Source organism: Quercus suber, unplaced genomic scaffold (assembly GCF_002906115.3).
Source record: "Quercus suber isolate HL8 unplaced genomic scaffold, Cork oak 2.0 scaffold_46, whole genome shotgun sequence".
Lineage (NCBI taxonomy): Eukaryota > Viridiplantae > Streptophyta > Magnoliopsida > Fagales > Fagaceae > Quercus > Quercus suber.
In genome coordinates, this window is record NW_027069511.1 from 1,571,170 (window position 1) to 1,583,756 (window position 12,587).

The window sequence follows — 12,587 nt, forward strand, 5'->3', positions numbered from 1 at the left end:
TAAGTACATGAATTACAGATTTTGGTCAATAAACTCCGTGATTTGTCAATCAATATTCCTGAATCATTCCAAGTGGGTGCAATTATTGCGAAACTCCTACCAAGTTGGAATAATTTTAGGAAGAAGTTTCTGCATATGTCGGAAGATCTCATTTTAGAACAATTCGGACAACATCTTCGAATTGAAGAGGATAGTCGGGTTAGAGATGTGACTAACACTGATTTTAAAGTGAATGTTAACAATGTGAGTAATGTTCAAAGTGGGAGTTCGAATAAGACCAATAAGCACTTGAAAGTGAACAAAAGTAGGAGTGGTTTCAAGAAGAACAACTCCAATAATCCTAACAAGGACAAGAAGAACCGGGCATGGTTTCATTGTGGAAAGAAAGGCTATTACATTCACGAATATAAACTCTTAAAGAACAAGAAAAAAGATTAAGAAGGCAATACCATTGAAATGAATGTCATTGAGGACATTGTTGCTATGGTGAGTGGCATAAATATTGATATGATCACTGAAGTTCATATGGTTGTGATTGCAAATCTTTTTGATTGGTCATTCGATTCGGGTGTAATGGTGCATGTGTGCAACAACTAAGAGCAATTCAGGACTTATGATGAGTCTTCCATAGAACAACAAGTGTTGATGGGCAACCACAATAAAGCAAAGGTTCTTGAAAAGGGTACCGTTGATGTGAAAATGAGTTCTGGTAAGATGTTGATCTTGACAATGTTTTTCATGTACCTGATATCAAGAAGAATCTTGTGTCTTTGTTATGTAAGAGTGGTATAAAAGCTGTACTTGAATCGAACAAGTTAATCTTGTCCAAGAATGGGATATTTGTAGGAAAATGATATGCTACTATTGGCACGTACAAACTAAGTATTATTAATAAAAAAGTTTTTGGTTGTGCTTATTTTGTTGAATCTTCATATTTGTGGCATGCTAGATTAGGACATTTAAATTTTAAATATTTGAAGTTTGTATCAAAGTATGGGTCTTTTGGCTAAATATTGCTAAAATTAAAACATATTTGCGTTATAGGTACTGTTTGAAGTTATTTGTGGAAATGAGGAGAGAGATTGAATTTCGGCAACAGTGTTGCCGAAATTCAACAAAAAGTAGGAGAGAGAATGAGAAAAAGGAGGAAAGAGAAAAGCCTAATGTCAGAAACAGTAAATCTTGAATTTCGGCAACAGTGTTGCCGGAATTCATCTGCCCAAATTTCCTATGCTGCCCGGATGTGTAAGAAGTGCAATAATGAGTGAGTGCCAAAAAAAAAAAAAGTAATTGTGGCAATGGTATTGCCGAAAATGGTAGGGAAAAAAAAAAGTGAATGCGGAAGAATTAAAGAAAAATATATAAAGTGTTACGTACACAATATTTTTACAATATTTTCACAACAAATCACAAGTAACTAGTTATTATTAATTCAAATTTAAATTTAACATTGAGATTACTATTTTAATCCAACAATAATAATAAGTAACAACCTGACACTTAGAATTTGTTGTAAAAATATTGTAAAAATTGTGTGCACTTCATTTCTAAAAAAACAAAAAAAAAAAAATTCCTAATTGTGGCAATGGTATTGCCGAAATACCATTACCACAATTGAAAAAATATTGCCGAAATACCATTGCCACAATGAAAAAAAAAAAAAAAAAATTCCCACAATTTCAGCAATGGTATTGCCGAAATTGTGGGAATTTTTTTTTTCAAAAATGTGGCAATGGTATTTCGGCAATACCATTGCCACAATTTGGATTTTTTTTTTCAAAAATGTGGCAATGGTATTGCCGCAATACCATTGCCACAATTGAATTTTTTGTTTTTTTAGAAATGAAGTGCACACAATTTTTACGATATTTTTACAACAAATTCTAAGTGTCAGGTTGTTACTTATTGTTATTGTTGGATTAAAATAGTAATCTCAATGTTAAATTTAAATTTGAATTAATAATAACCAGTTACCTGTGATTTGTTGTGAAAATATTGTAAAAATATTGTGTATGTAACACTTTATAAATTTTTCTTTAATTCTTCCGTATTCACTTTTTTTTCCCCTACCATTTTCGGCAATACCATTGCCACAATTACTTTTTTTTTTTTTGGGCACCCACTCATTATTGCACTTCTCACACATCCGGGCAGCGTAGGAAATTTGGCTAGATGAATTTCGACAACACTGTTGCCGAAATTCAAGATTTACTGTTCCTGACATTAGGCTTTTCTCTTTCCTCTTTTTTCTCATTCTCTCTCCTACTTTTTGTTGAATTTCGGCAACACTCTTGCCGAAATTCAATCTCTCTCATCATTTCCATAAATAACTTCAAACAGTACCTATAATGCAAATATATTTTAATTTTAGCAATATTTAGCCAAAAGACTCTCAAAGTATGGTATAATTTCATATAAGCATGACAATGAAAAGAAATGTGAAATTTGTATTTAAGCAAAGATGACAAAGAAACCTTTTTCCAAGTCGGATAGAAATTCTATTATGCTTGAACTTATACATTCTGATGTATATGAATTGAATGGTATATTAACTAGAGGAGGTAAAAGATACTTCATTACATTCATTGATGATTTCTCTAGATTTACATATGTGTATTTAATGAGAAATAAAGATGAATCTTTTGACATGTTCAAACGTTATAAAAATGAAGTAGAAAATAAAAAAGATAGGAAAATAAAGATCCTACGAAGTGATAGAGGTGGTGAGTATTTTCCTAATGATTTTTCTACGTTTTGTGAGGAACATGGTATAATACAATAAAGTTCAGCCCTTTATACATCCCAACAAAATGGTTTGGCTGAAAGGAAAAATAGGACTCTTATAGATATGGTAAATGCCATTATCTTAAGTGTAGAGCTCCTATTTAATTTATGGGGAGAGGTATTGCTTACAGAATGTCCTGTGCACAATAGAGTACCTTCCAAGAAGATTAAAATATCTCCACATGAGTTATGGAATGGAAGGAAACCAAACCTTGATTATACCAAAGTGTGGGGGTTTTTAGCCTTTTATAGAGTTGTTGATCCAAAAAGAACAAAGTTAGGACCAAAAGTATGAAAAGTGTGTTTGTAGGTTATGCTGAAAATTCAAAAACATATAGATTATTAGACTTAAGCTCAAATACAGTGGTGGAATCAAGAGATGTTGAGTTTATTGAGGATAAATTAAGTAAAGATTTCATGGATGCTTTGACACCTACTCAAACACAACAAGGTGACTCTAATCCTAATACTACTTTGGGTGGTACTAAGAGGATTGAAAGTGGTTCACCAAGTGAACAAAGAAAGAGTCAAAGGATAAGAAAAATAAAGGGCTTTGGTCTAGACTTCATTTCTTATCAAGCTCAATTGTTTCTTGTTAAAGGAAATAGACAAGTGGTCTTAAATAAAATGCCTATTGTGTTTAATATAGAGGATGATCCTAAATCATATGAGGAAGCTATGGCTTCTAGAGATTCAACTTTCTGGAAAGAAGTTATGAATGATGAGATGGACTTAATATCATCCAATAATACTTGGGTCCTGGTGGATCTCCCTACTGGTTCAAAACTAATTGGTTGTAAATGGATATTTAAAAGAAAATATAATACTAATGGATCAATACGAACCTTTAAAGCAAGGTTAGTGGCAAAAGACTTTAAACAAAGAGAAGGAGTAGACTATTTTGATACCTATGCACTGGTGGCTAGGATCACGTTTATTTGTGTGTTGTTAGTTTTTGCATCCATATACAATTTGATTGTACATCAAATGGATGTTAAGACAGCTTTCCTAAATGGTGATCTTGATGAGGAAGTTTACATGGAACAATTTGCGGGTTTTGTACTTCTAGAAATGAAAAGAAATTTGCAAGTTAGTCAAGTCTTTGTATGGCTTGAAACAAGCTCCAAAACAATGGCATAAAAAGTTTGACTTAGCAATTTTGTCAGATGGCTTTGTGCAAATAGTTCCAACAAATGTATGTATTCCAAATTCACAAAGTATTATGGAGTCATTGTATGTCTTTATGTGGATGACATGCTCATATTTGGTACAAATATGAAAGATGTATGTGAAATTAGAAAGTATCTATCTTCTATGATTCAAATGAAGGATTTAAACGAAATAGATACTATTTTGGGAATCAAAATTAAAAGATATAGTGAAAGATTTTCATTGTGTCAATCTCATTATGTTGAGAAAGTGCTTCAAAGATTTGAACATCTTAATATAAAGGAAGCAAATACACATTTCGATCGGAGCATAAAGTTGGGTGAAAATATTGGAATAGAAATTGCACAGCTCAAGTATGCTAGTGCTATTGGTAGCATGATGTATGCTATGCATTATACAAGACAGACATATCGTTTTCAGTGGGCACACTTACTAGATTTACAAGTAATCCAAGTGTGGATCACTGGAAAGAAATTGGTAGAGTTCTTGGTTATTTGAAGAAAACTATAAGTTTGTGACTCTTTTATTTTAGATTTCTAGCTGTGTTGGAAGGTTATTCAGATGTTAGTTGGATTACTGGTGTGAGTGATAACAAATCTATGTCTAGTTGGATAGTCACTCTTGGTGTGCCATCTTTTGGGCATCAAAGAAACTATTAGGACATATGTGATTTAATATTAAGAACATATGTCAAATTAAAATTGGCTAATCCTTTAACAAAACGCACTTTACTTGTAATTGGGTAGATCTAAGATGTGTTTAATACTTCAAGGAACAAGATTTCAAGTTCAAGTGCTAATGCCATGCAAATTTGTCTAAAAAACAAGTGAAAAAGTGCTGAATTTTAAAACTCGATAGCTAGTATCTATTGAGGTTTAAAAGTTACTGAAGCCTGATGCTCGATAGCTAGCTTGACAGATAAGTTATCTATCGAGATTTATGAAAAACAAATTTTTAGCTCTGATTTTCATTCAATTCATGTGTATATGTTTGGGCTTTCTTTTCTTACAACCCTAAACATATATAAGGATTCTTTTAAGTGCCGTTAAAGGTTGCGCGAGTGTGAAGCAAAGCTGTGTTCATACAAATTGTGACCGGAGACAGAATTTGCCCTAGTTCATCTTTCTCTTGAAAAAGCTGCTGTGTTTGTACACCATATGGTTTTATGACCAAGGATTTTCGTGATCTTCAGTGATGAATTGAAAAACTTTGCAGCCAACATATTTCTCAAGTTAGTGAGTAAGCTACCTACTGGGATCCATGCATCGAATTGGTTAGTCATGTACTGGGAGCCGTGTATTGAAAATGAGAGATTGTCACTACAGAATAAGTCCAATTGGGTATGGGGGTAATAGTTCAACTATAGGTTGGTATAAGGTACTGAAATTTCTTTACTTATAACCGCTTGTTGTTATAATAGTGAATTCTCAGGAGTGGTGACTTTAAAATCACTCGGTGAGGTTTTTGCCTTGTAGGTTTTTCCCATTTGTAAACAAATTACCGTGTCAATTTAATTTTCTCCGCATTTAGTTAATTGATTATTTTTTTGTGCTACCATGCATATTACATGCTAATTGAATTAATTAATTAACTTGGCTAATTAATTTGTTAATTCATTACAAGGGGTCAATACATTCTTGACTTATCAGAAACAAACGTGTATTTCTCACTCCACCATGGAAACAAAATTTATAACCTTGGTGGCAGTAGGCAAGGAAGCAGAATGGCTAAGAAATATGTTGTTAGACATAGAGTTATGGCCACAACCAATACCAGCCATTTCGATGTATTGCGATAGTGAAGCTACCTTGGGTAAAGCATACAGTAAAATATATAATGGTAAGTCTAGACATATAGGTCTAAGACATGATTATGGTTGGGTTTGGATACGATGGATAGTCACGGCGCGTTTTGCTTCCTGCGTTTTCATTTTTTTTTTTTTTTTTTTTTTGCCGCAATTGTTGACATTTTGGGGACAAAATTTACTGTTCACGCACTGTTCACACACTGTTCACTCACGGCGCGTTTTGCTTCCTGCGTTTTCATTTTTTTTTTTTTTTTTTTTTTGCCGCAATTGTTGACATTTTGGGGACAAAATTTACTGTTCACGCACTGTTCACACACTGTTCACGCACTGTTCATGCACTATTCAGGTAATATTTAATATTAAAAGTGGGTCCCACGATACTATTTACACATTTAAAAATTATTTTGCTACAGTGTTTTCAGCAACAATCAGTTTTTATCAACTTTCAGCAACAATAAGTGCTATCCAAACGGACCTTATATAAGACAATTAATAGAATCTGGTACCATTTCAATTGTCTATGTAAGGTCAAATAGTAATTTGGCAGACCCTTTAACCAAAGCAGTGTCTCAAGATATGGATGGGGTAACATCCATTGTAATGGGACTAAAACCCTTCTTTTAAGAGAGTCACTAATAGTGGGAACCCCACCTCAAATTAATTTATTCTAAAGAGGTTTAAAGGTAACAACAAGCTATTGATACGTTGTTAGTAAGAGCACTAATTTTGTGTCTCATTTAGGATGGATTAGTGCAAACTATTACGATGAAATTGAGGATGAATTTTACACACTTAATGAAGTTCATAAAGTGTAAATGTCTATGTAAGAGGGACATAAGAAGGAATTTCACCTTTGTGAGCATAGAAGTGGTGCCGCTTCTAACAAGAGTAAAGGGTTTTCTCTTGTAAATGTTCACTAAAACGGGAAGAGCACAAGACCATAATAGTGCTAACAACAGTGGATTTCTAAATGTGTTGTGGATGTTCTCATTGTGGATGTTCTCATGTGTGTGTTGTTTCCGATTTCAACATATAAGAGTTTTGGTTTAAGCACCAAGCCACCATTAACTCTGTTAATTTCTTGAGCAATTACACTAAGGGGATGTTTAAGTTGAAAGATACCTTCCATTATGCATGATAGAATATCAATTAAGTGAGACATATATTATTACAACCTAACAGGGGATTGTTGTATAAATATGTATATACAAGGATAGGTTGTAATAATGTTATTTGAGTTTAGAGAATATTGTTTTTGAATTTTCTAAGTTAAAATTTTGAATTAAGCATTTTTGATCGGTTGAAGTTTTGGCTTGATCGATCGAAATGGAAAGAAAAAACCTTGGAGCTTCTGCCTAGTTCGATCGCTAGTCGATTCCTGTTTGATTGATTGAAAATAGCATTAGATTGATTGAAAGAACCTCTCGATCGATTGAAACTTGAAAGCTGAATTTTCTACAGAATTTTTCTGGTGACTGTTCAGAAAGGTTGAAGAGGTTTCAAGTCTTGTGAACGGTTTTATGAAACATTTTAACTCTTTATACGTGCCTTTTGATGAAATATAACCCTATGGGTATAAATAGAGGCTTATTTTCACTTGAAAAATCAAGTCTTGTGAACGATTTTATGAAACATTTTAACTCTCTATACGTGCCTTTTAATGAAATATAACCCTATGGGTATAAATAAAGGCTTATTTTCACTTGAAAAATAGTAAGTTAGAGAGAAACACAAGAATTCTTGTGGTTATTATCTAGAATTGCTGTCTGTAGAACCCAACATCTTAGTTGTATCCTGGGAACAAATTTGTGATAACCCTTTAGCAACAATAGTGTGGGGGGCAAATATTGTCTAAGGAAAATGATATTGAGCTTCCAAGTTATTTATTTTATATTTGTCTTTTGTGTTAAACTTGTTCTTCTATTATTATTTTGTATAATATCCCCAAGAGCCATAACACAAAATCGAATGTTTGTATATATACAAAGATAAAGAATAAGCAAATAGAAACCTAGCACATACTTGATCTTGGAAAGGTTCAGGAACACGATAATTGTGGCTATGCATTTGCTTCCCAGGCCACTAATTTATTCCTGATAAACAAAAGAAAAAAGTCAAAATATAATTTTGGTCTTTAGACTTAGACGGCTAGACTAAAAGTGAATTTATTTTCTTTTCCCAGTAGTTAGAGGTGAGAGAATTTGAACCATTCAATCTTTGTTGGCGATTCTAAAGAGTGCCAACTAGTTAAATTATAAGACTTTTGATAAAGAGTCATTTTTTATTTTTTATTAAAGCAGCAAAGAGTGATTTAAATATTTTGAAAAATTATTAAAAATATTTTAGAGCACAATAATTTGATACTATTTGTATAAACTAATAATTTTTCCAAAGTTAAAATAATGTTTTTATTTGCTTAAAAACATAAAAAAATATCAATTTTAGTCTATACAAAACTTAAAAAGGATCACTTTCAATCCTTATAAAATAACGATGTTATTATTTATATTATCTCGTCTCTTCTAATAGATTAAAAACTCATATAAAATTTTCCTTTCTTGGAGAATCAGTTTAGTTACAACTATATTTTAAACTTAGTAACTAGTACCGTATCATGTGTGTAACCGTGTGTGTCTATATATATATTTATCAAAATTCACAATCAATTAAAAAATATTGATTGGTGTAATATTATTTAGACTTACATCAGGTATGACTTACATCAAGTGTAATTTGAATCCAACTTTAAATATAAATTAATTATTAATTTTAGAAAAAAATTCACACTTTGATAATTTTTTCATTTTTTCGTTAAAAATTTCCTAAAATACTTGACTAATATATGCCTTTAAGATCAAATTTATAAAACCCATATATATAAGCCAAAAAAATACACGACTGGTGTAGTGGCTTTGCGCTCTCTCCTGAGATAGGAGCTCTCTCTCTCTCTCTCTCGTGCTTATGAGTGCTCTCCTTCCCTTAGGGATCCTAAGGGCCTATCTTTTCCTTTCTTTTTTCCATTGAACGATGGCGGATGATTTGCTTAATAGCTTTGAGAACATGAAGTTAACAACGGAGGAAGAGGAAGTCATAGCAATCTCGGATGAGACTCGAAAGGAAGAAATCGAGAGTTGTGCTCAGAGTCTGATCAACAAATTTCTTACTTGCAAGTCCTTTAATAAAAGAGCGTCTCACAACACACTGAGGAAGGCATGGGGAATAGAGGAAGGGGTGCAAATAATCGAAATACACACGACTGAGCTGTGAGCACCACGCTTAATTTTATACTAGGAAGAAATACCAAGAATATCGGCGACACGAGGCTGGGTGTAGTGTCCGTTACTACAGACAACAGCGGCGTCAAATATCTCATCCAATTCCAAACCCTTTCATTATCATCTTTGCCTCTCTTTCTCGATTTTATTTTCCATTTCCCTTCTTCCAATCTGACGTGCACTACCTCTATTTCAAACCTCACCGACTCATCAATCTCGAACTCGCGCGTGAAGTCTTGCAGATACATTAGAACCTCTAGGTGACCCAGGAACCGTTTCGGGTCTCTACCTTGGTCGTCTTTGGGGACGAACGGGTAGTCCCTGAAGCCCATGCACTCTTGGGGGAGGTTAGTGCGGAGGGATTGGTAGAGACTGGAGTGAACCGAGGTCTGGGTCAGGCTGGAGTCGACCTTAGGGGTGTAGACCTAGGTGCCTCCAACTTGGTCTCCTCGCTCAAACACTATGACGCTATGGCCTTCATGGTGGAGTTCTCGGGCTGCTACAAGCCCCACAGCGCCCGCACCAATCATAGACATGTGTCGAGTTGTGAGTGGATGGGAGGAAGCATTGCTCTTTCATTATTATTGCTATTGTTATTGCCATTTTGCATGATTGCAGAACGAGCTCGCATAGATGGGAATAGTCTGCATTGGAGATAGAGTGACATTGATCTACTGTTTTTATTTTTTATTTTTTTTATAATGAATGATGGATTTGCAACCGTTTACTTCTTTTGGAGAATATATAGGCCGTGATGAGCAGTAATATGTTAATCAGAAAAGTTTAGGGTACACGGCACAATTAGTAGCAAGTCAGAAGTCCCCATGTTTTAGCCACAAATAAAAATTGAGAGTCAGAAGTTTAGGGTGCAAGCAATGTTCATTCATTTAAATGCTTATCAATACTCAATAGTATGTGACCTCAATAGGTTGAATAAAATTAGAAATGTGAAAACATCATATTAAATATTGACAAGGGATAGTTATTAAGCAACATTAATTGGTCTTTTCTTTTTCCCACTCTTCTTATAACTTTTGTTTGTGTTATTAGATTTAGTATTCATTGCGTGGCATTGACATCTAGTTGGCATAAATGATATTACTATAAAAATAAAGTCAAAATAGCATTATTTTGTGAACAATAATACTACATATACAACCTTTTATATGAGGTAATGATTGAGTTTGTTGGTGATATCATTTTATTATTTACTCTTAATAACACGTCACTATACGTTGTCAAAAAAATTGTGCCTAAAAAGTTCTATTTTAGGTGCAAACTCAATTTTGTATTTTTATTTTTTCACAACTGTTGTGCATTTTGTATGAAAAATGAAAGATACGACTTGAGAGGCTTACTCCAAGACCATTTCCAAAAGAGTATCTTGCTACATGTGCTACTTCCACTCTTTTTAGACCTCGTAACCCAACCAGATTAACATAGTTAATTAGCCAAGTGATTAACTTAGTCAAATTATGCAAATTTAGGTTAACGCAATCAAACAATCATATCAAGAATATAAAGCAGCAGAAAAGTAAATAACACAAGATATGATGACCTAGGAAACCACACGGTAAAAACTTGAGGAAGATTTGACCTAGCTATCCTCAAGGTAAACTTGAATCCACTATCTTGAAAGAATTGAAGTTCATACAAAAGGACTTACAAGCTCCTCGCTTGACTTCCTAATGCTACCCACCAGTAGAACTTACTGACACGACCACGTGCAAGCTTCGAATCGACGGACTCCTTCTTTCTTGGATTCTCCACAAGATACAAGCACTCCCGCTTGTGTTTTTTTAAGTTTCAATGACAGCAACTGAGTTGATCAGCAAGGTATTGAAAATATCTCTACCTAGAAAACCCTAAATTTATGTGAAGGAAAACTCCTCAATGATCTCACAAGAGATCCACACAAATCGCAAAGTATGAGCAACAATACAACCAGAGCAACTCTCAAAAATGTGGCTAGAGTTTTGCCTTATATACCTAGGGCAAACATAGAAAACCCAAAATGTTAAATGAGGTAGGGCTGAGTTGGAAATTCTGCAGAAAAAAAATCTGGTTGACTTTCGATCAATCGAGTCTAACTTTCGATCGATCGAGCCAGGCCGAAATGCACCAATGCATTTGCAGCCTCTCGATTCCAACTTTACATAAAATATACAACTTTGAGTAAGCCTAAACAAGACTAAACATATTGTTTTGATCATGGTTTGCCAGCATTACACATTAGAGTTCTAAATATATCAAATTCTAAGTCTTTAGAACCTAACAAACTAAATTATGTGTTTATGCCTAATTTATTTTATTTTCTAATGAACTCAAATTTGTTCACAAGATACTTGATTAACTTATCCTTTCACCTTATATAATAAACATCATGACTAACAAATTTTACCCTTAACAAATCTAAACTAATTAACAACAAATTATAATTAAAATTATATTCTATTTGAAATGATCAAATATATGGATTTTTGTTATTTGAACTTAATAAATTATTTTCATCAACATAATTTTTACAAAAAACAAAATCCAATATCAAGTCTATATAAACATTTCATATTATATATACTTAAAATCAAGCAATATATCATGAGTTTGGTCACAAAGACATTATTATGTTTGAGTTTGATTCATTTATTAGTCGAGCATAAACATAGACTTACGTCTAGTTCATTTGCTAAATAAAAGAAGACAAATATTTTTTTTTTAAGCTACACCTAAACTGGTCATAAATAGTTTGGTTTATTTACAGCCCTACACTGGTGTATTTTATTTATTTATATTTTTCCTTTCCTTCTCCTTTTAGTACTTGTTTAAATAAGACATAAGTCCCTGAGGCTTAATTTAGTGTAAATTCCATCCAAAATTAGTCCTAAACGTTATAGCTCCTCTATACAGCCTATTATTGTCATTGTAATTAAATACATGAGAAAATCAAAGATGTAACTGTCTTAGGGCTTCAACTATGAATGTAGGCCGCTTGGCCCAATCACGTAATTTCCTTTGTACTCTCCCTATATCTTTTTGTTCTCCCTACAATTTTGCTGAACAATGTTTTTTACTTCACTTAAATTTTAACATGGTATTAGAGCTACTTCCTATGACCTCCAAAAAAATTTCGTCCCGCAATAATGACCACTTCGATCCAAAATCACAAATCAGCTATCAAACAAACCTTGGACTGTGGTCAACAACTCACTCCCAAACCCATATCAAACTTCCATATACTCAATTCACACATAAAACAACTTGGGTTCTCCTCTCAACCTAAACCCATCTCTGCTGCTAGCTAACCTCAGACTTGCCTCCAAACCCAACTCACATAAACACCATCTAACATCATCGCTTACAAATATGAAAGGGATAATTATAGATTACCTACCTATGGTTTAGCCTGAATTAAACTTATCCACCCGTGGTTTCATTTTTGACACTTTACCCACTTGTGCTTCACTCTGTTACTAGTCCGTAACCCCACCTCCCTTTCAGACGTTACTCTAACGCATTTTTTTTTTTAATCAAAAACAAAACCCAAAATAGAT

The 12,587-nt window shown here is 33.4% G+C and overlaps 1 pseudogene; it reads right to left on the minus strand.

Moving 5' to 3' along the window:
- Positions 1 to 7,510: 7,510 nt before the first annotated feature.
- LOC111998361 (flavin-containing monooxygenase FMO GS-OX2-like) lies at positions 7,511 to 9,611 on the minus strand (annotated as a pseudogene).
- Between the last annotated feature and the right edge of the window lie 2,976 nt (positions 9,612 to 12,587).